Here is a 21907-nt window from a genome sequence, read left to right as displayed (position 1 = left end):
ATGTTGTGTTTTTAGAGGATGAGTTTGGGAATGTTCCTGGATTCATCTAGGTATATTGTTGCTGTAAGGTAGCCTCATTGACTTTCTAAGCGGGGAAATAGATGATGCTTTACCCCAACTGAGCAAATCAATTGTGTTGGAAATCATCCACATTGATGCCTTACTTTGCTCGTGTGTCCTTAAATTTGCAGCGAAAGCCACACCACTCTCATTGTCGGCTCTCTTTGCAATTGTAGCGTATATCCCACAAAGATGTTCCATGCCTAATTTGAGATTCTTTTGGGTACTCAATCCACCTCCTTCTAAAGCAAAATTGGAGTGATGAGTGAGTGTGTCGAAGAAGAGCTTTGAATCTTGGCTCTTTGGTAGGTGTTCTTCCTTGACTTTGATGTAAAGGTGAACATTGTTGTTACTTGTGGTTTGAGGGCACTTCTATCAGAAAATAATTGAAAGGCTGTCCCACGTCCCATATATCTTTGTAGATCGATGGCATTTTCCCCGTCAACTTTTGCCACTCCGCTCATTGTTGTCGATCCCATTCCTAAGCATCCAAGCATTCATTTTGGTAATGTCCTATTCCCAAGTAGAACAAGCAAGTTTTCGGTCAATTTGCCACTTGTTTATCTTTGTAGATCAATAGCGATAGGGTCCCTTGTTTTGGAAGGGGGGTTTTGGGGGGGTGTGTGTCCTCTGGTGCGAGAAAGAAAGAAAGAAAAGAAAGCTACTTTAGGGGGCCTACCCTACAATGTTTTGTTTAGTTTAAGGTGGATGGGCCTTTAGAGTTGTATTGTCGTGTAAAGCAACCGATGGTCTGTCCAGTATATGTAGCTGGTACCGCTTTTTTGTTCGTTGGTTGTTGCGTTCGTCCAAAGTTGGTCTATTGTGCTTCCGTAAATTGTTGTTGGTAATGTTATCAGTTGTTGCATGCCGTGGTTACGTAGCAATGTCCTTAGTGTGACCGCCGTCCCTGCCCTTGAGTTGTAGTCGATGTTGAAGTCTCCTATAATGTAGACAGTCGATTCCCCCGGTGTACAGGCAATCATTCTTTCCATTGCCTGTGCGAGGATTTGTGTGTTTGTCCTTGGGGCTTTGTATGTATTGATGATTGACAGTTTCGTCCTCGTTGTTGTTTGAAATATTGCAAGAAGACATTCACAACCTGGTCGAAGTGTTGCAGGAGTTGCAAGTTCTTCTTGTAATGTGTGGCCAGACCTAGACTTGATGTTGTTGTGACCAGACCCGTGTGTTTTGATACCGTTGGGATCAAATACGAGAGCGCTCATGGTAAGGCCTTGTCAGCGATGAATTGTTCTTCCTGATGCTGCTTGTATTGGGAATTGTTTCCTTGTGATTGTATTCAAGTGGTTGTTGTAGGCCATCTTCTGGTGGTTCTAGTGATGCCCTATAGGCCATGGTATGTGCCTTGTAGGCATAAGTGTAGGCACTTGTAGTGTTAGTGCCTTTTAGGCCACATAGGACACTTAGTCCACTATAGGATCGGATAGAAGAGAGAGAGTGCAGGTAGCAAAGGGTCGCAGAAGAACACCCGTCACATCAAATCTTAGATAATGAAAAAGATACAAGTACAAGGTACTTGTACCTAGACCTAGGACTAAGTGTCCTAGGTGTCACATAGAACTAAGTGTCCTATGTAACCTAAAAGGCACTAACATTACAAGTGCCTACACTTATGCCTACAAGGCAAATACCATGGCCTATAGGGCATCACTAGAACCACCAGAAGATGGCCTACAAACCCCCCTCCATGGGATGGGCTGAAGTACTTTGGAAACGTCTCAGAATACCTGGTAGTTTCTGGTCATGGTGGCACATGTTCATCCAAAAGGATATAGCTACCTATGAATGTACAAGGGATGTCAGATCATGTAACAAAGGGAACCAAGTGTAAAGCCTGTCGGAAGACTTAGAACTTGGGACGAGGAAGTGCCTTTGTAAACATATCTACTATGTTGTCCTTTGTGGGAAGATAGGACAACTCTATGTCTCCTGCTCACAACCGCTCTTGAACATAATGATAGTGAACTTCAATATGCTTACGCGCATGAAACACTGGGTTAATGGCACGCACTCTGGCTGTCAGTGTAGACAATAGTGGAGGATGTCTGGCAAATACCAAGATCTGTAAGTAAGTGTCGAAGCCAAACACACTCTATTGTAGCGGTGAAAGCTGCCATGTACTCAGCCTCACAGCTAGAGGTGGCAACTGTTGGCTGCTTCTTGCTGAGCCAAGAGATACATGGATTGCCAAGCAAAAAACAATTGCCAGTATGTGACACTCTGGTGTCGGAACATCCTGCCCAGTCACTATCCGTGTAAGCATGCATGGTAAGTGAACCCTGATCACCATAGAAGAGGGCTAAATCCTGAGTGCCTCTGAGATATCTGAAGACTCTCTTCATTGCCTGCCAATGCTGTGAACTGGGCATGTGCATGAATCTGCTGAGCTGAGATACTGCATACTGCAAGTCAGGTCTGGTGTGACATAAATAAATAAGGCATCCAACAGCCTGCTGATAAAGAGTGATATCACATGGTGGGCTCCCATCATGAGCTGAGAATTTGAAGCCAGGGTCCAGTGCAGTAGAGATTGGCTTGCAATCCTCAAACTGAAAATGATCAAGGAGCTGTCCAATATACTTGGACTGAGACATCATGATATCCCCCTCAACATGAGCAAACTGAATGCCCAAATAATAATGGAGCCGTCCCATGTCTGACATGTCAAAAATCTGCTGCAAATCAGCCTTGAAAGCTGCAATTTGCTGAGTATCTGGGCCCATAATGAGCATATCATCCACATATAAAATCAGCACTAAAAAATCAGATCCACTCCCACGGACATAAAGAGTGGGTTCTGTGGGACTATCTTGAAAACCAAGGGATAGTAAGTGTGCATGAATTTTGGCATACCAGCTTCAAACCATAAAGGGCTTTTCTAAGCCGGCATACCTTATTTTCAGAATTAACAACCTCAAAGCCAGGAGGTTGTGTGACATAGACTTCTTCCTGCAAATCCCCATGAAGAAAAGCGGTCTTGATGTCAAGTTGGTGCACTTGCCAATGATGATGGGTTGCAATGGCAATGACACATCGAATGGTAGTAATCCTGGATGTGGGAGCAAATGTCTCCTCAAAGTGAATGCCTTGTTGTTGGGCATACCCTTTTGCAACAAGATGGGCTTTGTATCGATCTATGCTGCCATCAGGTTTCCTTTTTAATTTGTAGACCCACCGCGTTTCAATGGCATGCTTGCCAGGAGGGAGATCTACTAATTCCCATGTGTCATTTTTGGCAATAGATTGTAACTCAGCTTTCATTGCATCCATCCACTCTTTGCTGTCAAAAGCATCTTTATGGCACAAAGGCTCTTCATTGCAAGCTGTAGCAAGGAGTGCAAACTCAAGATTTGTGACCATGCTGTCTGTTCCGTGATCTTGTCCGGGCAGTAGAAGGCTGATCTTGTTTGCTGTCCCTCAATGTATCAAGAAGCCATTTGGGAACTTGCCTTTGCTGTCTATTGACAGCTCTTTCTTCAATGACTGCATCATGAGTAGTGGGATCATTTTGCCCCAGAAGAGAAACCTGCAAATCAGCATGAGGTTGTGGCTGATTATTGCTTAGTGGAGGGCCTGCAGGAGGCTCGTGTTGCTGGTCAAAATCCTCTTCTGATGATGGCAGAGGTAACCAAGATTCAAAGGCATCAAACATGTCAACATCTGGCTTTGCTTTGCAGTCCACAAGAGGAGAAGCTGAATGTTCAGCAAAGATCACATCTCTACTGACAATAATCTTCCCAGTATTTGGTTGATATAACCGATACCCTCTGCTCTCTTGGCTGTAACCAATAAATATGCATTTGATTGCCTTGTCATCAAGCTTATGTCTCAGCTGAGATGGTACATGAACATATGCAAGAGACCCAAAAACTCTCATGTGTGAAAGTGAAGGCTTCCTGCCTTTCCATGCTTCATAAGGTGTAATAGTCTTCAATGCCCGTGTAGGTGATCTATTCAGCACATAGTTGGCACACATTACTGCATCAAGCCAAAATTTATTGGGCAAAGACTTGGCCTTAAGCATGCATCTGGCCATCTCCATTGTGGACCTGTTTTTCTTTTCAGAAACAGGATTATGCTGAGGAGTGTAAGTAGTAGTGCATGAGTGAATAATGCCCCAGGAAGACAGAAATGCATCAAACTCCTTTGACATATACTCTCCCCCCCTATCTGTGTTGAGGGTGACACGCTTGCATCCTGATTCATTCTCAACCATATTCAGCCATCTCTGAAAGCATAAGAAAACTTCAGATTTGGCCTTTAAAGGATATACCTAGCAATATCTTGTGAAATCATTAATGAGAGTCATGAAATACTTATACCCCCCAATGGCATTTGCCCTCATTGGGCCACAGACATCACTGTGTACTAGCTGCAATTTCCTTTGTGAGAGTTTTGGACAATTCTTTTGAAAAGGAAATCGATGCATCTTACCTAAAAGACAACCCTCACACACATGTTTGGAAACTGTGTGAGTCTGAGGTACATCATTTGCCATCTGCTGTGAATGTAGCTTTGCAAGAGCTCTATCATTGAGATGGCCCATTCTCTCATGCCAAAGATGAGTTTCAGCAAGTTGTGAATCTGAAATAGCCAATGCTTCAATAGAAAGTGCAGCTGGATGATGATTAAGGTGATAAATCCCTTTTTGCGAAGTGCCAGTGAGAACTATGGCATTGTCATCACGAAGATCATAAACTAGACATCTGTAGCCATCAAAAATTATTCTGAAACCTGAAGTAGCAATTGCTGAAATTGAAATCAAGTTGACTTCAATGCCAAGCACAAAAAGGACATTTGTCATAGTGATAGGATGGCTTGAAATGGATGTGAGCTGCACATCTCCAACTCCTTTTACAGCATATGAAGCATTATTAGCACATGTAACAGTCCCCCCTCGAGGTGCATCAGCTAAAGAATGAAACAACTGTCTGCAAGAAGTGACATGCTTGGAAGCACCACTATCAAAGTACTAGGACTGAGCACCATTAGCAGTAAAGAATGCATCAGCGTTGGATGGATCAAATGAGCAATGGACAGCCCATGCCCAATCATCCTGAAGAGCATGTGCATGTGAAGCATCTTCTGGCTCATGGGATTCAATAGCATGAGAGGCATTAACTGTCAATCCTACTTTCTTTTTCTCTGAAGCAATGTGCTTCCTGCATTCTGAAATGTCATGTCCAGGCTTGGGACAATAGTTGCATCTTTTCTTCTTTACCTTATCTGCTGTATTTTTAGATGCATGGGAGGAATTGCAGCTGCTATGCGCAGATTTTGGCTTACCCATAGGCTTGGAAGCCTTGCCTCTTCCTGTCTGCTGTGAAGCAAATGCATGATCATGAATAATGGCTTGTCTGTTAGCTCTACTTTGCTCTTCTAGCAAAAGCAAAGTAACTAGCTGATCAAAAGAATAGTGGTCTGGATTACCCATGGCCACTAATCGAAGGGTTGTAGCAAACCCTTGATATGTATCTGGCAATCCATTCAATGTGGTACTAACAAGCTGTGAATTTGGCACCACCTCATCAATGTTGGCAAGCTGTTCCATGAGGTCCTTGACCTTTGTCAAGTATGCATCCATTGACTCACCTTCATTCATATTGACTTCCTGTAATTGCCTTCTCAAATATGCAACACGAGCTTCATTGCGAATCTGATAGAGAGAAGCCAATTTATCCCAAGCATCCTTTGTTGTCCTGCAAGACCGGATGTGTGGAATAATGATTCTCTTGCATGATAAAGCAATGCATGAATGTGCATTTGCATCTCTTGCATCCCATCTTGATTGTTCTGGAGTTGGAAGAGCAGCAGTAGGAGTGCTAGAGGAAGAGGCATCATCAGGAGTACCCCCTGCAGAAGGACCAGCAGTAGAGGCAACCACTGTAGCGTTGGCTGGCCTCAGATCAGCCCCAGAAATAGTATTCCACAAATGCTTTGCAACAAGAATATGTTTCATGAGATAAGACCACATCGGATGGCTGGTGCCATCTAACTTATCTTCTTCACGAAGAACTCCAAATAAATCTTGATTGTTCCCAGCCATAGCAAATGTGATACCCTGAAAAAGACCTGAAAACCCAAAAGCCTCAAGGCTATCACTGCAAAAAGCTGGCTGTCCAAAAATGACAGCAAATATCTGCAAATTTCTGACCCAAATCAAAGGGGAAATGCAGATCTGACCCAAATGTGACTGTGACAGGCAATGTTCACTGCAAAAAATAGCAAATCTGGCAAAAGCCCCAAATTTATTGAGGGCAAATAGGCCAAAAAGAGGGCAAATGCAGAAAAGCCCCAAATTTTGCTGAAATTTTTGCAAATGTGACCCAATGTATGCAAATCTGACTCAATGTCCTGCAAATGTAACTTAATATCGTGCAATCTGACCCAATGTATTGCAATCTAAACAAGAAGTTGGAGACCAAATCCCAAAACTCCAATATTCTTGGAAGAAATTGCAACAAAAGGAGGTGAAAAGAACTGAAAGCCCCAAATTTGCCAATGTCCTGCAAAAGCCCCAAATTGCACAAGTTGTTGATGGCTGATCTGCAGGTGAAACCGTACGGAAGAACGTACGGAGCAGGTACGGTGCAAGTACACTTGTACGGAGTCTTCGAGAGAAGTACTAGCTGTACGGACATCTCAAGTACCAGATCAAGTACACCGTACGATGTACGAATGTGCGATCATACGGAAGAGGTACTGTGTACGTTGTACGGAGCAATACGTGGTTGTCCAATGTACGGTACGCAAGTACGGTGGCTGTACGGTAAATGATGCAAGTACGTGGGTGTACGATGTATGGCAGCACAAGTATGCAATTGGTATGGTGGCGGGACTCGGGATCTGTACGTGATCCATATGGAAGTCCGTATAGTTGTACTGATTGTACAGATGGAGCAAAGGTAGATCTGAGTTCTGTATGAGGTTGCGGAAGCTGGGCGCCTGGATCTGCAGCACAAAAAATGGCGACTGATGGCCACGGGTGCTATAGGGGACCTTGAAAAAGCTGCAGCAGGGCCTAGAAGTAGTCGCCTCTGCTGGAAAGCAGCAATAAGGTAAGTTATGGCGTCGAAAATGGCTGTGGAAGCCTTAGACAGTAGTTGAAGATCCTTGAACAGGCTGGAGATGTGACGACCAGCAGAGCAACAGACTCCCAATGAGCAATAGAGGACTCGGGGGCTGAGGAGAGCTGGAAGACAAAAGCAATACCTGCTCTGATACCACTGTAGGATCGGATAGAAGAGAGAGAGTGCAGGTAGCAAAGGGTCGCAGAAGAACACCCGTCACGTCAAATCTTAGATAATGAAAAAGATACAAGTACAAGGTACTTATACCTAGACCTAGGACTAAGTGTCCTAGGTTTCACATAGGACTAAGTGTCCTATGTGGCCTAAAAGGCACTAACACTACAAGTGCCTACACTTATGCCTACAAGGCACATACCATGGCCTATAGGGCATCACTAGAACCACCAGAAGATGGCCTATTGTTGTTCTCTACTTGGAATTCTTTTATGATCCGTAGAATAGGTGTCCATGTGTTGTCTGTTTCTGCGTTGTATAATTTCTTGTTTTCATGCCGTGCTTTTGCCTCTACCCTTGTGTCATTGAATTGTACCCACACGTGGTTAGGTTTTTGTTGGGTTTCTGAGCCTCGGAAAATTTTGTCCGCTCCATTGACGATGCCATCATCGATGTCTTGGTTGCCAAAGCATATTTCTACAATCATTCCTGGTATAAGATGTACTTCTTTTTGCAAGCCACATGTTTTCCTAGGGTCCTCTGGGATTAGGATAGTTTTGCTGCAAATCCTGTGTCTGATGTGTACTGATGGTAGGATGTGCTCTTCATATGGTAGGCTGTCAAATATGCTTTTGTTGTGTTGGTTCTTTGCGTTGTTTGTGTAAAATAAATGTGGGATGTTGCTTTTGTCTGGTGGGGTTCTATGGTGTGCGTCATTCAAAGATTTTATGTCTTTAATAGTATGTGTCGCCGCTCTGATTCTGTTGAGTACCTCCAAGAATTCCTTGGCCTCTTGACGCATGGGTTGTTTTAGTTCGTAGTACTTAACATGTGACCTCCAAATTGAGCTGAGCATTGTTGTCATTGATGAATGCTCGGTGAAGATCCAAGCGTCTTTCACTGGACTAGCTTGACACTAGTCACCACACAGAAGCAAGTCGATGCCTCAAAGGGTTTGTCATGGTTGTGTTTGATTTCGTGCATTTGCATATCCGCTGCAAGAAATGTGTTCATGCCGACCAAAGATATTTCATCTATGAGAATGGCCTCAACATCTTGGTATTGCGTGGTCAAAGCTTGCAGTTTCTTTGCGGAGAGGCTTGTGTAGGAGCTTGTAAGCAGTGGTAGGTGGAGTGTTGCGTGCAATGTGCTGCCATTAATCCCTCTTGCTGCTTTCCCTGTGTACGCTAGAAGAAGTACTTTTGGAAGGTTTACATCGGTTGTATTCTTGTGTGAGTAGTGTGGACGCAAGCCCTCTGCTATTGTGGTCGCAACGAATGTTTTGCCGGAGCTTGCGTTGCTTGCCATGAATAATTGTATTTGGTCGTCCTTCTTTATTCTTTTTTTCAACATAATGTCATAAAAAAGAGGCGCTGCTCGTTGTTCATTGTTCTCAGGTTCTCGCAGTACGTGGTGTCAGACATGTAGGTTGGGTTGTCTTGTTGCAGTTGGAATTTTTTGTTTTTTTTGGGGTGGTATTCCATGTCATTGATAAGATCACACTTTTCTATTGATAGCAAAGGGCGCTTATCACTAGGGTTTGATAGGTAGCTTGTCGAGGTACTGCTCGCTGTGCTACTGCACGAGTAGCTTGCTTGAAACAACGCTTGTGTCGAGTGGATGATGTCTTTGTTATTTGTATACATGTCCTTCCATGTTTCTCTTGTTTCATCGAGGGAGTGTTCTTGGGAGTGGAATGGTAGGTACAGGAGGCAAAGTTCCCTGTAGTGATTTTCAGGCTATTTTGCCTTGTTGTAATTATTGAACCTTATTATCTTTTGCTTTCTCCTTAGCTTAGCACGCCCTTGCTTTATGTTGTAGCAGCTTGCGAACATTGCCAAGCACAGGTCATGTAGGCTCTCATGCCTCTTTGAGTACTTAGTGATGATGTCATCGAAGAAGATGTCAGTGTTCTTTGGGTGCAGCAGTTCTAGTTGCGCCCGTCTTTTCAGTAGCAGCGCTCTGTCCGCTGGTGCGCTAGTGTTTATGTAAATAATTTCCCTTGTAGTACTGGTCAGTGGCAACGAAAGACACAAGTACACTGCCTGTTGCGCACTTATGTGTTGAGTATTGAGTATGGCATTACCGACCCTGCGAACACGCTCATTGACCAAAGAATTGTTTTCGAAGCTTTGAATGATTGCATTTTTTACCACATTATTTGTTTCTTTGTCAACTTTCGTTATGTTGGAAGTACAATACGATGTTGCACCGTGAGGGTTAAGAACGAATTGAATGCCGGTGTTAGTACCCCATAGTTTGGTCAGTGATGGATTGAAGTTGTTTGTAGATATATCTTTTGGGTGCCTTTTCATGAAAATTTTTGGCTGCGAGAGTCTGCTTCTCAACACGGTCTCATATTGTTGTTTAGAAAGTTCGATCTTCTGAAGGAACAAATCAAAAGTGAGGCTTGTGCATGTTTTTTGTTGTATTGCTTCTTTGACTTTGGCGTACTGTGCGCTATATGTGCTGGTGTTTTCTTCATCGGGCAAGGGTCTCAAAATTTTTGTTTGTCTCATTGGAGGCTTTGGGAAGCCAAAACGACAGTGCGAGCGCTTTTTCTTGCATGTTTGCCTATGCTTATGGGTTTGTATTGTAGAATCCCGTAGGATAGAATAGATGCATCTTACAAGAGGTGTGAGAGCACAATGAAACAAAATGGTAGTTCTCTATTATGGATTGTGAGAGAGAGGACTCTCTCTTATAGAAAGGAGGAGAAGGTAATACCTTCCCTACATAAGTGGCAATCAGCCCCTACATCAGTGGGAATCAATCCCTACATCAGTGGGACTGGCCTAAATCAAAGGAACCTCCCATGTGGGGGCCTTTGGCTTACATCATCACTTAGGTCACACACTAGACACATCACACTAGACACATCATAGCACTTGATGTGCCTTTACAACACACACAAACACACATGTGACTCCCCTAGATGCACACATGCACCATAGAGCAAGCCCTTGATCACACTTATCCCAACATAGCCCCCCTCAAGGGGTTGCCTCTTGCAGTGTCAAGGATACATCTAGTCTCATAGTTTCTCATGCCATCTCATGGTGGTCAAGGACAAATCTATGGCTAGGATCTCATGCTAGCAAGGGTTCCCAAGGGTGTGAGTTCACAGAAATGGGATAGTCAAAACACATATCACATGGTCTACATCATATGGTGACCAGAGGTGATTTACAAAAGACATAACATATGATATTCTTTTTGGAGTACTACTCCAGGCAGAGAACCTTAAAATTTGACCAAGTGATGATCAACAAAAATTCAAAAGACAAAGTGCTTAAAAAGCATAGTCTTTATTTTCAAAGTTTGATTCTTCATTTGCTGATGGAGTTCTTCCTTCAGCCAGATTTGCTTTGTTGTTGAAGTAGTCCTTCTTGTCTTTGATCAATCAATTAGCTTTTTGTTTTGTAGACTTCTTTCCATTCACAACATTCCATATCTTCTTTTTCATAAGCATAAACTCAGCTTTTGTTTGCCAAGTATGGAAACTAGTTCCATCAAACTTATCAGAAAAGGTCTTAGCTTCCATGGAAAGGTCTTACCTGAGGGCAGTGTATAGTGCCTTACAAGTGAAAATATGAGCAATAAAAAATAATCCTTCAAAGTACAAGCATTTAGTGTAGCAAAGACTTGTAACCAAATTCCATACTACAAATCATAATGGAAATGATGCTTCAACTTGTATGCTTCATAGAGGTGGCTAAATGAAAGTTTTCCATGCAAATGCAGGTATAGCAACTTAAAGGAAAGCTGTAGCCATAGTTGTGCTGATGCTATTCAACACTTTAAAACATCAAAAATGCTAAAGTAGCATCTAATGTAGCATCAAACTCACAACATTGTCAAAACTGTCCAAAACAGAGGCCTGAACTTGGAGGGTGCAATTCTCATAGCTCATAGCTTTATTCAAGGGGATTTTTATGTAGGAAGAAAGGCCTTATACTAGAGAAGGTCCTCCACCAAGGAAGGGCACAATGTTGCGCCAGGTCGCTATAGCCAAGCTTGAGAAAACCGACTGGTTTTTTGTCTGTTGCGCCTCCAACTCTTGACCAAACAGGCTCAGATTTCATCAGTAGCTTGCCTGTAGTGTCGTGCAGCTCGGGCTCAGAGGAATTTGCAGATGGGTAAGCACAGAGGCAGCATTACACGAAAGATCGGCGAGCAGTCTTCATGTTGGCGTTGCGCGTATAGAGGGAATCTCCTTAATTGCTTGCAGCTGGAAGGTCGCCCGTACACTAGGAGTCTGCAGCTCAAAGGGTTTCAGCAATGGTCGCATATAATGGGAGAACTGAGCTCTCGCAGATTTTTGGGAAGGAGGAGGAAAATGGAGAAGATGAAGAAGCTTTGAGAAAACTAGTAGTTTATGCTAGAGAGAGCATCTAATGCTAGGCTAGGCTAGATCTAGAACCTAAAGCTCTGATACCAAGTGTAGAATCCCGTAGGATAGAATAGATGCATCTTGCAAGAGGTGTGAGAGCACAATGAAACAAAATGGTAGTTCTCTATTATGGATTGAGAGAGAGAGGACTCTCTCTTATAGAAAGGGGGAGAAGGTAATACCTTCCCTAGATAAGTGGCAATCAGCCCCTACTCAGTGGGAATCAGTCCCTACATCAGTGGGACTGGCCTAAATCAAAGGAACCTCCCATGTGGGGGCCTTTGGCTTACATCATCACTTAGGTCACACACTAGACACATCATAGCACTTGATGTGCCTTTACAACACACACAAACACACATGTGACTCCCCTAGATGCACACATGCACCATAGAGCAAGCCCTTGATCACACTTATCCCAACATGTATGTCATTGAGGCCGTCCTCAAGGAGTGCACTGTTTGTGCTTATGTATTTGTCAACAAATTGTTCGATGGTGCTATCGTCGGCATTGGTGCTGTTGGGGCCTCCATCAACCCACAATAAGGCATGATCGTGCTGGCTGCCTCTATTTTGGAATTCTGTAACGAAGAAGTTTGATAATGTATCCAGAAGAGTATTGTCTTGTCGTAGTAATGTTTTGAGGGCCCTGAATTTGTGCACGTAATATTGAGCTATCGTGACTGGGTCGGCTCGTACCAGTTGCTACAAAATTTTCAGGCATAATGTATTCTTGTTCCGAATTGTCATTCTTATGTAGCTCTTGCAAGCATTGCACCAGTGGGTCCCATCGCTTCTCCGCTGCAGATAGTGTGACGAAGAACCTAGGTGGGCCAAGTTGCCTGATCATGGCGAAGACGTTTCGCTTAAGTCAGTGCTTGTAATCGGCCGACGTTCGTAGGCAATTGAAGTCTCGGAAGCCTATTTTTTATTGTAGCAGTGGCTCCATGTTTGTATCGAGCACAACTTCCTTCGCCTCGATTTGTTGTCCCTGCATTTGGCCCTTGCGCATACGAAGCCAGACGGATGAGAGGACTTGTCTTACCAAGACCTTCATTGTTAAAAAAAACAAGTTTTCAATGGATCTCGCAAATCTCCTATCCTCATTGCGAAGCTCCCACTTCACATTGTCTTGGTAGCTTGTTCTACTTGGAATGGAGTAAGCATGACAATGGCCATAAAACAAAGTTGGAAATGCAAGCTCCTCGCAATGTTCATCTTTGAACAGGCTCAGAGGGGCGAAGCCTTCGGAGGGGGCGACTGTGATTGTTCTGCTCTCGAAATCAATAACCTGTTGACTTGTGTAAATGCCGTGGAAAAATGTGTCCGTGACATCTTCGGGAGGAGGATTGCTTACTGTTTGCACTGCTGCTGTTTGTTGTTGGAGCTCATCCTCACTCTGCAATTGTTGGATGTGTTCGGCCCACTGTTGGTTTATTTTAACATTATTACTGGTGTAAAGAGGAGTCCCGAGCATTTCTTGTAGAGCCCTCATTGTCAAAGTGGGATGAACTAGACCACTGATGTAGTTGTGGTCGTATTGCATTCGGCGCTTGATCGCGATGGCCACCATTGCAGAGTCGCTTATGAAACGGGGCAAGACTTGTGCCTTGTCGACGTTAGTGAAAATATTTACGACGCTTCCATGCAGCCCGAGTTGCCCCTCGTACATCAATTGTCTAATTTGTGCAAAAGGTACTCTTATCGAGATGAGTTACTCAATTTTGTTCAAGGCGGATGTGCTAGGCGTTGGCCGGGCTAGCACCATTTTGGCCTAGGTGAACCTAGGGATTTGCCTTGCCTAGATGTGGCGCTTGCACTGCGAGCAAACAAGCGCATCTTGTTCGTGTTGCGTAAGTCCCGGAATGCATTTTTCTGGTACAAGTAGTTCTTGAAGCGTCGTGCTTGTTAACTTGGATCTGAATGTCAAGATGTTGCATGTCAAGATGCTGCGGGCAAACTTTGGTGTGTCGTTCACTTTTGCAATGTACAGCGCCCTCGCTTTTTCAGTGCACCTTTTTCGCTTACCTGAGTTGGTCTTCAAATTTTTCTTACAAGCCTTTCGGACGCTTGCATCTTTGCATGGAGTCAGATCCAAAGGGAAGCTTTTTCTAGTTTGTCCAGCAGGAACAGAGGTCTTGATGATACACTTTCCCGATGTATAGAGAACTCCTTGTTCAGCAAGAGCTCGTATGGCCTCCCTCATTGGAGGGGTCAGTCCTTTTCAAAGAGGACAGGAAAGTCAAGAAAACCAAAAAGGAACCGCGAAAAAAACCTGAGCAGCTGCCCATGTAAATTGTCTATGGATGCCTACCTTCAGTTGGATTAAACCTGTTGCTTGCATCAAGGACACTCCCACCTCCTATTTTTAGGATACCTGTGTTTGTGACAATGTCTACAACAGAGAGACCACGTTTTGGATAGAAACACTTCCAAAACAATACTTTTACGAAAAAAACAAATATACTGTAAAAATGCCACACAAAAAAAAGAGACTTTAGTATACCAGCAGCTGCATGGACAGATTTTTCCGGTTCGTGTGCACCACATGCACTCTTTCCCTGGAGTTGTTTGTCGACTCTATAAGTGGTCTTTGGTGATTGAAGAAGTTGATGAGGTGATTGACGTACACAACTTTCTACCTCACACTGCTCTAGAGCTTCTGCAGTGGAGACACAGATTCTTTACATGTGCAGGTCGGTCCCTTCCCAAATTGTTCTCCAAGCAATAGAGATTTGGAAGTTCGATAAAACTTGATTGAAGTAGAAAGTGGCTTTGAAGGGAGTGCCGCTGAGATCACTGAGGATCGGGATTTAAGAGATTTGCCCAAGACAACACAAGCGTGACAATGAAAAAGGCTGATAGTAAGAGAGATCTACATGCAAGAGGCGTAGAAGCAACGTGCAAGAGGGCTGAGAAGCCTCCCCCGAAGCCTCTAAGGTTAGTGCGATGGAGCTCAAAACCGAGGCTAGGGACACCTTCCCCTTCCATGGCGGAATCTTCGCTCACAGCCGCAAAGCTCTGTGCCCCTCTGAGCTTGGAGAGGCTCCTGGGAAGCACTCTCTACCCAAACTCGTCTCGAATGTCCATGAGGGAAAATCTGGGGCTTCCTTTTCAAAAGGAGAGCTAAGCATGGAGGATTCGAAGGAGGGGAAGGGGTGGGAATCGACGAGGACACCGGGCATGACTACGGGAAGCAGACGATAAGGGGGTGAGGGAGGGGGGGCGGGGGGGGGGAGCAAGCAAAGTTTGGGAGCACGAAGCGATGGCGGAATCCATAGCTGGGAGGGAGGGTGAGAGCTCAAGTCAAGCGCAAGAATGCAGGGGGCATGGGCAAGCGAGGATTGTGGTGCTGGTAAAAGAAGAGGGGAATTAGAAGCACGTCTAGCGCCATATGACAATCTTAGGACAAACGACGGAGTGGCAAAGGAGGAGAAATTGTGCGGCCAAATCGTAGAGGGGGCACAAAACGGTGCTTGAACGTACAAGCAGATGATAACAGAGAAATGAACAACGAGAATTAACAATTTACCTGCATGATCGGAGAGTCTTTTGCCTTTGTCAAGATTAGCACATTCCGCCATGCTTGTCATTCCTACAAAGATTCCAAACATAAATGTAAGATCATGGAAAATAATTTTGAATACGGAACGGAAGTTTGAAACGAAACTAGAAAAACGTGAGACCTCGTTCGAATTCGCCACTACTAGTGTCCATGGAGTCTCCAGATATTTCATAGTCATCTTAGTTCACTTGGTTCTCAGGTCTTGACATACTTGCTCTTCACGAAAGATTGCAAATAGGAAGGAGAAGCAACGAGAAAACATGATAAAATGCAGGTAAGAACAGGGATCTAATAAGAGTTATGTAGATATGGTTCTCGTTTGTGCTAGTATCGTCTGTTACTAAAGTGGTCCATACGTTTCTTCTCATGAAACTCTCTAGAAGCAGCGCACGTGAAGTAGTTTACGTCTCCGCTAACTTCTCGTAAATTGTTAGGGTATGTGAAGTAGTTTATGTCTCTGCTAACTTGTCGTAAATTGTTAGGGTACATCCTCACCTTATAGTATTTGTATATGATTTCGAAGCAAATACGATACGTAGTTTGACTCTTTGACACTCCAAACACTCTGCGCATCCATATTTTCTCACTTAGATGAATACACACATTCTTCCTAAAGGGTTTCTTAGGAATCTACGTTTCTGTTCCAGCCCCTGCATGATAGGGAAGGCAGTCGTCCCATTTAACAAGGTGGTGCAACAGGAGAAATACTGAGGCACCTGATCTAAGAATCAAATTCATCCAACTAACCTGAATCACAAATAGCCCATCCGAATGCTGTCTCTTTCGTGTTACAATTTCCAAGCGAAGGAGGACCTTTTTAGGACCATCGGCTGATTGCATCTCCATCCTTTCAGCTCCAAACAGCTTATTATCTCCCAAAAAGGACCTGCATCTCTCTCCATCCTTTCAGCTCCAAAGAGTTAATTATCTCACAAAGCATACCACAATAGCATGATGATACGGGCTCTCTCGTCCGAATAAGCCTTCTCTTGGCAAAAAACAAACCCAACAGTTATAATGCAGCAAAAAAAATAGTATTCCTTGTTTCTTACGAGTTCAGCACTCGTGATGAAGAAACAAATTTTGATCAGAAGACAGTGGAGAGTCTTGTTCCATTCGGGCTATACAGAAAACAGAAATTCATTGACTAGAGCTACAAACTTTTAGAGACAGAGGAAGGCTCTCTTCCATCGAGACACTACGACGCTGCTGTTCTACATTCAAGGGAATCAGGTAAACGTAAACCACGTTTTTGGAGCCTTTGATCGATGTACATGTTGTAAAACAAATCAACATTCATAAAATATAGTGAAAGTTCAAAGTAAAAATAGAGGCAATGCCAACAATAAAGATAAAGAGATGCCAATCTGATCAAGAGACAGCTTCAAACAACTGTGCAACTTCACTCAAAACTTTTTTTTGAGAAGACGAGGATACACAAATAGTCCGTCTTCCCTGCTATATTCTTCCCCCATCTTCCTTAATCATATTCTTGATTGGAACCTTTCCATCGACCACCTAGCTCACAAAAAATATATATATATACAATCTGTTGCTAAATGTTGCTCAAAATGTAGCAACAAAAATACTGCTAGAACCAGTTTTTTCAATCAGCGAGAAATGTTACTGGCAAGCCTGTCACACGGTTCTACTGGGATATTATACATGTACGTACCCCATTATTTTCAGATTAGCGCAGCTAAAGATGTTTGTGACGTCCATTGTGCACCAAAGAAGCATGCAGCGCAAGCTTACTTGTGTGTCTCATCGCTTTTCACTTCAGGGACTTTGGAAGCCTTGCTGCCAGTAATGCCTCGACCTTTTTCTTCCCCTTCGGACTCCGGGATCGATTGGTGATCAATGGTAGGCACTACATAAGCTCCCTCATCAGGACTATTCGCAGCTTCTTGTTTGGCCACATTTACCTCATCAGGAACCGACTCTTGAACTGTTTTCCACTCATCTTTGCTGTCATCGTGCAACACGCCAGTGACCTTCTCCTTGTCTTCATCCAGTGTCTCTTGCGGGTCTCCAGCACTGCAAGATAAGCCATGTCCAATATTCAACATCTTCTCACAAGTACACCAAAAAAGGGGATATACATGCCGTAGATCAACAGACACAGGATCGGGAAGAGGAAATCACTACATGATCGTAGCTGCATCCTTAAAACCATCGAGGTATCACTGAGCTGCAGAGACTACAGTTAGGCAAAGTTTTCGAAAGCAAAAGGAGTAAGATGGTTTCCTGGATGTAGCTTATACGATTGTACACCTTTTATGAGGACGATGGCGCAGTGTCATGCAGTGCATGACAAGACTTGCACTCGAACTGCAGATCAGCTCTCGTAAAATCAGGACACGAGGGACATCACAATAAACTCCACGCGCGAACCCTGGAACTACACTTCTCGTCAATCTAAGGCGTTGTGGGGCTTACACATGGCGGCAATCCCAACAGAAAATGAGCTTTGTAGGGGGGCATCGACTTTACTTAGGCCTCCACGTATGGCAGGCCAAAAATGAAGGAAGGAAGAAAGATTTTTAACGTTTGCTAGAGGCAAAAATGCCTATGAGAACAAAGAAAGCCGAATCCTGTCATGGAGATAGACTCCCCATGGGGGAAATTAGGGGTGTCTAACACACCTCCTAGAACTTTTGAAGATGAAATGAAATTTAAAAAAGCTACAAACGATGGGCAAGTAGTGGAGGGGGCTCCAACAGTCATGTCCTATTCTATCATGTGTCCGCCGTGAGTAGTTCTAAGCTCTGCATGGGCCTGGACGAGGGTCCCATGAGGAGTCCTCGTGTCTAAAACATATGATTGATCTATCTTTCCGTCCTTGGCTCGTCTTTTTGGACGTACTCATGGGTGACATGAAGTAGCCTAGCATCGAGATGCTGCAATGATAGTACCCGTCATGGAGTGAGTTGCTCCTAGGGCTCGTGTGTAGTCTCCTTCTAGATGAAACATCAAAATTTCCTTGGGCGTAGCTAGTTATAGACGAGACCAAAACTTGTTAAGGACTTGATGAGGCGATTGCTACTCCAATCAATGCTCCTGGAAATGTTTCAAGACTAGATATCCAACTGTAGCTGTTTGCCAACATGTGTGATGTAGGGTGAAGAGGGGTACCTTTGTTACTGAATGCCAATCCAAGATAGCCAAAACCAGTTACCAGGATCCAAATGCACCTTTCTCAATGGCTTGCTCTCCCATAGCCATAAATGCCATTGAGAGTACTTCTCCCTATACGGTCTCAGGTCGCTGGCCCATCTCTATCCTAGATGATAACCACCGGACGTTTGCCACCCAATTGAGGTTGATACCCCATTATCCCTCGATCTTTGTTTTGCGCTCAAACTCTAACTAAAGCAACTTGCAGGGCCAATATTGATGAACTCAGGTAAGGCTAATCAATGTCATAGTCCATGAAAAACGATTTGAGTGGGACATCGGTCATGGAAAATTGATCATACTATTAGGGGGGTTTTAGTGGCATCTGGTGAAACACCCAGGCTTGGTTAGCCTCAGCTAACCTGGAGGTAGACCTCTATCCTCGAGCTATCTACAAGACCATCATAGGCTAGAACACAGACACATAGATATGCTTAGTGTAGGCTAGTATGTCACCATCCCAACTGTAGATCCTCGCAAGATCAACCTTGAGCTAGACATTAGGCAACCTCAAACCAACGTTCTCCCAAGTAAGACTATGTGTACCATACCGTGGAATCCCATATACACACATATGTCTTAAGGGAGTCTTAGGCCTAGACGGGTTGGGTATTCTCAAGAGGCCCCACTCCTAGGAATGCCCCAAAGGCATAGGGTGTCCTAGGTGTCTCAACCTTAAGACTACCCTAAGAGTACCAAAGATACCTCATGTCCTAAGTGTTTCATGGTTTGGATACATGACCCTAGGTTAACGTAACACTAGACAAGTTATGTCCAAACATTGACCTAAGATTCTCCCCTAAGACCTGAGACATAAACTCTAGGAATTGGCTCCAAAGAGAATCAATACTTTCCCCAGTACTGTCTTTTTCTTAGTGACAATTCCACTTAACCATTCCTCAGGGGTCTTGATAAGGCAAGTCACCAAACAAGCAAGAAAACTATAAGTAGCACACATGAGCTTCACTCAAGTTGTACTTCCTTATTACACTCGAAAGTTGCTTCTAACATCCATTTCCATGTTATTACATCTGTCACAGAACATAGTCGAAGTAAACAAGTAGACTATCTAGAGCCAAGGAATAGAGTAGGCTCTGATACCAAATTAAACCCCCTCGGCACTATCTTGGAAAGCATAATACCTCAACTCGCTGGCGGAAAACCCCACCTCACTCAATGTCTACAACATCACCTCTTTTGGAATTGTGTCGAGGCTATCCATAATCAATTGCAGCTTCATGACTCCGTTGTCGAAGAGTACCATGGCTGCTGAAGTTGGTTTCTCTAGGATAGTGCCAACACAAGCCCATGGAGGACATGATAGCTCATTACTCCTTAGGGAGGTCTGGGAATTAGAGCAGATTGGGTGTTGTGGTGTCCAAGGAATTAAGCTGGATGAAAATATCCCTCCCATAGATGGCATCTCGTAAATGTGATCCCTTCCAATGCAAGACTCATTTACCAATCCCAAACCTGTCGTTGTGTGGGGATGAGGCCAACAATGCGTCCCACCATCCTCTATTCTGCAAGTCCTATACAGCTCTCTATACCTATTGTTTGTCCTTGGGTGTCAAGGGTGCTGCCATGTGACCCTCTCTGGCGGAGCAAATGGTCACCTTTTGGATCACGAGTCCCCTTGTCAAACAAATAACCACCACGTGCTAGCTTGGAAAAGAAAGAGGACGAAACTAGGAAGGGAAGAAAGGCGAGGCTTAAAGGGGAAAGTGAAGGGAAAAGAGGAGGGCAGAAGAGAGGGCCTTGGACCTTTGGTCACCCCAAGGCACCTTGAGATAACCAAAAGGCAGCACAAGAGGACCTGAGGGTCTAAGGCCAGAAAGAGGGTCCTAGAGGTGATTGTGAGCAAAGAGGAAGGGTTGGAAGGCATCCTAGAAAGGGCACGATCAGCCCAAAGAGGCCCCGCAGTGGTGGAGGAAAACATCCTGTTCAAGGCCTCTGAACAGCCCAAGATGGGCTCAAAGTCAGCCCAAAGGCTGGCGGAAAAAGGAGAAACTAGCGCAAAACATGCTGGGACAGCCCAAAAACGGGCAGAAAACAATTCAAAACATGATGGGACGGAGGCAGAACAGAGGAGGGGGGCAAACAGGAAGAGGGTGGTGAGGAAGAGGAAGAAGGTTGGAACTGGGGGCAAGGTGGGCTAGCAGGGAGGTAGAGGCCTTGAGCAAAATTTATTGATCTTGCAAGGATTTTCCCAATCACTATTCTCTTCTTCAGAAGCTCAAGAGTAAGAGTAACCGAAATGTTTCAAACCTTAGATGACAGCCAATGCTTGTGTACTGATGAGAACATGAGTGTGCCGCCTTGGCTTGGCCTTTCTAAGTCTCCAATGTAGGTCCCTTATAATAACTTGGAGTTGCTTCATGCACTCCCTGCCCCTGAACGGATGTATTAGATGGGTTTTATGCTGTCCCTCAGACCTGTTGGTCTCATGTGGACATTAATAGACTTTCTTTCTTTCTTTCTTTCTTTCTTTCTTTCTTTGTGACATTCTTTGTATACCGATGAGAACACAAGCACAGCTTTTCTTGCTAAGTAGTTTCCTTTTAGATCTAGATTATGATTGTGTAATGATGAAGACATAAGCGTAGCTTTGCCAGCTAATTTGGTTTCTTATCTATTTTGTAGTATTTTTTCCTTGTCCTCTTCTCAAGGGTCTCTCTCTCTCTCTCTCTCTCTCTCTCTATGTATATATGTGTACTGATGTATGGCCAGCTATATATGTGTATGTTTTATCTAGGTTATCACGTAGGTACTTAATAAAATAGAGCTGCCTCTGCACACCCTGGGAGCTGCTCTCTGTGCCCTCCCTAAGCTGATGTACTAGATCGTTTTCATGTTGTCCCATAGACCTCTTTGTCTCCCATGGACATTAATAGACTCTCTCTCTCTCTCGCTCGCTCGCTCTCTCCGTATGCTCACACCCAAGAGATTCCAGGATCTTTCAAAACCTAGATGGCAGTTGCTTGGCTGCTGCTGAGAACATAAGTGTGTCTTTGCTTAGTAGGTTATTTTTTAAGATATTTTTCCTGTACCTTAGTGTTGTTTTATGTCTTTTACAAACCCCCCTTCTTGTCTCTGTTCTCTCTGATTTACAAAAAATTTTAATAAAGGGATGTACGTGCATACATACATACATACACGTGTGTGTGTGTGTGTGTGTGTATGCACGTACATCCCTTTATTAAATTTTTTTGTTTTCAGACTCGTTTGATTGATCAGGATGTGTATACAGCCTATACTGAGATCTTTTCTTGAGTAGTAGCTACTTCGTTTTTGAAGCAGCTATGAATGTAATTATTCTATAGAAATAAAAGATTTCTTCTCACAAAAAAAGTGTGTACATACATATACATATACATATATGTATATACATACATACATACATACACACATACATACATATACATATATGTATGTCTATGTATATGTACA

General features: G+C 43.8%; 1 protein-coding gene across 5 annotated transcripts in view; it reads left to right on the top strand.

Annotated features, from left to right (window-relative positions):
* Positions 1–21907, top strand: part of HESO1 (Nucleotidyltransferase family protein) — a 74670-nt gene that overhangs the window by 50521 nt on the left and 2242 nt on the right. The window lies entirely within an intron of this gene.

Source organism: Dipteris shenzhenensis, chromosome 14 (assembly GCF_047967505.1).
Source record: "Dipteris shenzhenensis isolate YYH24624 ecotype China chromosome 14, Dip_SZ_1.0, whole genome shotgun sequence".
NCBI classification, from domain to species: domain Eukaryota; kingdom Viridiplantae; phylum Streptophyta; class Polypodiopsida; order Gleicheniales; family Dipteridaceae; genus Dipteris; species Dipteris shenzhenensis.
The sequence above is the reverse complement of the archived record's forward strand: the minus strand, read 5'-3'. Positions and strand labels throughout refer to the sequence as shown.